This window comes from Odontesthes bonariensis, chromosome 3, assembly GCF_027942865.1.
Source record: "Odontesthes bonariensis isolate fOdoBon6 chromosome 3, fOdoBon6.hap1, whole genome shotgun sequence".
Taxonomy (NCBI): domain Eukaryota; kingdom Metazoa; phylum Chordata; class Actinopteri; order Atheriniformes; family Atherinopsidae; genus Odontesthes; species Odontesthes bonariensis.
Genome location: NC_134508.1, coordinates 19,367,051 through 19,371,877, shown reverse-complemented (window position 1 = coordinate 19,371,877; position 4,827 = coordinate 19,367,051). Strand labels below are relative to the sequence as shown.

At 41.6% G+C, this 4,827-nt stretch overlaps 1 non-coding gene across 1 annotated transcript; it reads right to left on the bottom strand.

The window, feature by feature from the left end:
* Positions 1 to 1,292: 1,292 nt before the first annotated feature.
* On the bottom strand, positions 1,293 to 1,385 carry trnai-uau (transfer RNA isoleucine (anticodon UAU)). Its single transcript is given in 2 exon segments — positions 1,293 to 1,328; positions 1,348 to 1,385. It is a non-coding gene; the product is annotated as a tRNA-Ile (tRNA).
* Between the last annotated feature and the right edge of the window lie 3,442 nt (positions 1,386 to 4,827).

The following is a 4,827-nucleotide window of genomic DNA, read 5'->3' as shown; positions in this document are numbered from 1 at the left end:
CTATATATGGCGGGCACGAAATCGTGACGTCATCAACACCGCTCACGCTAGCAGACGCGGCAACCATGCTAGTGCCTTTACAGTATTCTACGAAATGATACAACTCAAACAAAAATGGTCCTGACACGTTGGCAAGGGTCCAGTAAATGTGCTCAAGTAAAATAGTAAGTCTACAGCAAGTATTTCGCCCACAACAACACAAAGTCTGCGGCTAAAAACTTTCAGAATTTCTGTCAGAGGCATATTTGTCCGCATATTCTTGATCATAACTTCAGTTAGCATGCATGTATTAGCCCCAACGTGATACCGAAACACATAATTTTTGCTACCACTGTAGACACGTCTGAAACTTCCAACAGAATACTGAATTTGTTGGAATTTTTGTCGTGTTTTATTCTGTTTTGAACGTAAACTTGCAAGCTTTTCTACGCTAAATAAGTAGCAAAGCTAAACTTAAACTCAGTGCAAAATATAAAAAGTTAAAATATCGCCTAATATGCGATGATTATGTGTGAATAAGGTATGCTGAAACCTTAGCATGTCTCATCATGTTCAATTTATCCTTAAAGAAACTCTGTGCTGCTGTGATAAATGGATACAAAGGATGATCCACAATCTACAGAACACTCTGCAGACTTGTTTTTACCTCCTGAACCTCTTTTTGCTGATGACTTTCAATCAACAAATATATGTTTGTTCATGCTTCATTCCCAACACATACACCTGATCTCACAGAAACCAGGCTGTCTGATGGAGCATGCACACACAGACACACAGATTACACTGTATCTGCGGTTGATACTGAGTTACCTTGATACCTTGGTGGTTGACCTGATTCAACCTAAATGTCTGGTGGTTTAGGAGATCCTTCTCATTTGAACCTGGGGAAACAGAAAGAGAAATTGTTAGTTAAGAAAAATCAGTCTCTAGTGGGTCCTCTTATAAACTTTGAGGGAGCACTTTATGACGTCAATGACGTCCATTGACGTCAATGGTAGTTAATGCACGTCATCGCTCGTTGTGCCTATGCCCACTACTGCCCCCAAGTGTTCAAATCATATCAGTAAATACATCAAAGAAAAAGACTAAACCTATAAAGCAAAGTAATTAACTAAACAAATAACTAGACAATAATATTAGCAAAATATCAATAATTAATTTAGAAGGCTTATCTCCATAGCTTTACTATGCTCTATAGCTTACCTATTTGACTTCTAATCACAATCTGCACTGTTCTTATCATGTCTCTGACCAGCTCTAATACTGTAACTTCAAGAACTTATCACCAGATATGCTCCAGGTGAGGCTTGAACTCACAACCTCAGCATTGCTCTACAGTGTCTGTCTTATAAGTACTCTGCGCTAACCAATTGCACCACTGGAGCATTTCATTAAGCTATAAAATACAAGTTGAGTGTGAGATTGTTACCTACTTATACCTAGTTACCTCGGTACCTTGGTGGTTGACCTGATTCAACCTAAAGGTCTGGTGGTTTAGGAGATCCTTCTAATTTGAACCTGGGGAAACAGAAAGAGAAATTGTTAGTTAAGAAAAATCAGTCTCTAGTGGGTCCTCTTATAAACTTTGAGGGAGCACTTTATGACGTCAATGACGTCCATTGACGTCAATGGTAGTTAATGCACGTCATCGCTCGTTAAACAACGTCATTATACGTCACGGCGAAAATTTATATAGGACCCAGAGATCAACAGCTGTGTGTCGGGAGGTTGTGGCTCCCCTCCCTCAGGGAGCAGGTTGAGAGGCGATGGCAGATGGGCGCTGAGTCTCGGCTGCCAGGGCAGCAGTCAGGCTCTTTCCATGCGTACAGTATGAGGCTGTAGCTGGAAGCGTCTGCTCCGCACTCGCAAGTCCGATGCTTGTGTTGTGGACAGGAGCCCCCGTAATTGGTTGCGTCTTGTTCTCGGTGCTCTCATGTCCTACTGATCCCTGAGTACGTGTGTTAATTCCAAACACACGGTGATTGGTCAAAAGATCATCTGGAGTCCTTCAGACCAAATCTGTCACTCCACAGTCCCAAGCGAGAAAGGAGGGGCCCACAGTGACACCCATCCCGGGTGCTTCACTGGGGGTAAAGACAGAAAATTTCTCCTCCCCAAGCACGAGGGCCACGGGAAGCATCCAGATGCTCCATCAGCTTTTTGGAGCATCTGGATGCTTTTCGCGTTTGCCCTTGTTGCACCCTCAAGTAGACATGCCTCTGTGTTATACTTCTGGCAACTTTATTTGTCCCGGTTCGGTTTTACATGCGTTTTACCAGACGAGCTGACACAGACACACGGAAGGCAGACGAACGTAAAACGTAAAACAAAACAACACCTCCGCCACACCGCGGCGGCTGATGACATCACACGCACAACAGCGCAAAACATAGAAATGCAAACCAAATGGTACACTTTATCTCTAGGTCTCAACACCCTCCCCCACTAAATTAAATGTTGCCAAACATTTCCTTAATCTCTTAACTATAGAACACTTTGTGAAAAGGTAAGTAAACAACAGGTATGACAAAACATTTTTTCTTTCAGGATGAAATAAGGTCCTTCTCTGTCATTTGAGCACTTTATAGACTGTTTTCTTTTCTTTTCTCTTTTTTTTCCAGTGGAGGCTTTACCAACCATCAGTGAGGTGGAACTGTACTGAAAATACAGAGAAGTTAAAGTTACATTGCTATAAATTTTATATCCCCAGATTTTTTTCATTCTGAAAAGTAACATTTGTTACAGTATATCATCTGTCCTCATAATTACCTTCATAAAAAGCCAAAAAAAGACCAGACTTTATCATGTTGATATTTCAATTTCAACCTGCAGGTTAACAATGTGAGTGACTTAAAGTGTGGAAACAAGTCCACGGAAGTTTTTCTTTTAATAATATGTCAACTATTTGCAAGTAGGGCCCACAGTTAGTGTCCTTGCTGTATGACCAGGTAAGACATCTGATTCTCACATGTAGATGGAAAAATTAATGTTGCATTATGCCCAGTATTAATCAGACATGTTTGTTTATGTTCCAGACCGGATAGTGAATGCTTTTGAGCACAGTCCACTGTGTGGTTGTACAGGTCACGACTTAACTGAATATATTCCAACAGCAAAGACAATCGCTTGTCTTCTTGCATCCAAACGCATAACAAAATAGATATTTGATCTGTAAAATCTGATGAAATGGACAGAATCCATGAGAGTTGTTTTATCTGGCAAAGGGGCCACAGTGAAACTTTTCTACATTTTGCTGAGTAGGAATGTAAAAGCATGTTGTTCAGAAAGTGGGTTCTACTGACCTTCTCCAGGTGACTTAAGTACAAGCAAGCACTGCAAACCTTTCTCAGAAGAGGAAGCGTACTGAGATGGCCTGTCCTTCTCATCCTGCTTCGGTATTTGCTGAACCTGGTCCCCAGGCCTTCAGCCACCATCCCACCTGAAGATCTCCCAGCAGTGTCATCTGTGGCCTGCAGCCTTCCAGGTCTCCGCTACAGGACGACGGCCCTCTCAAGAGTCACAACCACTCGGTGGAGGAGTGTGTTAAAGAGGCCAGGGTACAGTGGGCTCAATAAAGCATCACCACAGATTGGTAAATTGAGGTTTGGGTGCAATCTACTAATTGGTCAGAGGTTTTGTGTTCTTTGCAGGGATCATATTGTACCACTAGATGGCGCCACATAGCTGAAAGCTGTCTGATCTGAGTGTTATTCCTTACATCAGGGATCTTCAACGTTTTTCAGGCCAGGGACCCCCAAACTGATGGAGAGTTGGAGCAGGGACCCCCTACTATTTATATGGCATACAATTGTGTTTTATATTTAACGGGGCCTAGTGCCGTGTATAAACATAGCTACTCTGTTATTGTACATTCAATAGGGCTATTCAAATAATACACAGGTTAATATATTCATTTTTTTATTTTAAACATGTGCAAGGTACAGGGTGGCCACTGTCATTTATAAACAAACATATCGCATAGAAAACTGAGCTATTCAAATAATCCACAGATTTTAACTTTAAACATGCATGTAGATGGGACAATTAGGTTAGGTTAGGTTAGGTTTCTTTATTAGTCTCCACAAGGGAGAAATTTGTCTCGGAGACAATGAATCCTCAAACCATCTGTGGATGGCACACGTTTGCACACAATTTGTGAGAAAAAACTGTTTTAAAAAAAAAAAAGAAATGTTAAATATCGTCTAATCAACCAAAGATTTTGCCATCCCCCTGCAGTACCTCTGCGGACCCCCTGGGGGTCGCGGACCCCCTGTTGAAGACCTCTGCCTTACATCATGTAAGACCCAAGCGAGACACAACACAGCAGTTTCCACATGTGGAACATTCTGTGTTTTCTCCTTTTTCTGTAACCTAGGAGCTGGTAAATAGTTATAGTTAAGTATCTGTAGCCCACGCTCGTGCATGTCAACACGTTCATACACATATAATATCGTGCGCTCACAAACAGGCTTTGATGGCCAGCTGGGCGCTGAGTCTCGGCTGCCAGGGCGGCAGTCAGGCTCTTTCCATGCCTACAGTATGAGGCTGTAGCTGTCCATCTGAGCTTATCATACATATGTTAAAGCCTGGTGAAGATTCATTTTTATGTCTGATCTTTTACAATGTTATGGCATGTTGATGATCAGGGGAAAAAAAGTGTGCACTTCCCTTTTCAAATGAATCTTGCAGAATCAGATCATTTGTAGTCATTACAATAAAACCTTTGCTTCTCAAACACCACTTATCAGATCTATTTTAACCAGACCCAATTGTATTGGCCGTTTGTCAAACAAATTAAACAAAACTTATATTAAAGCAAATCAAACG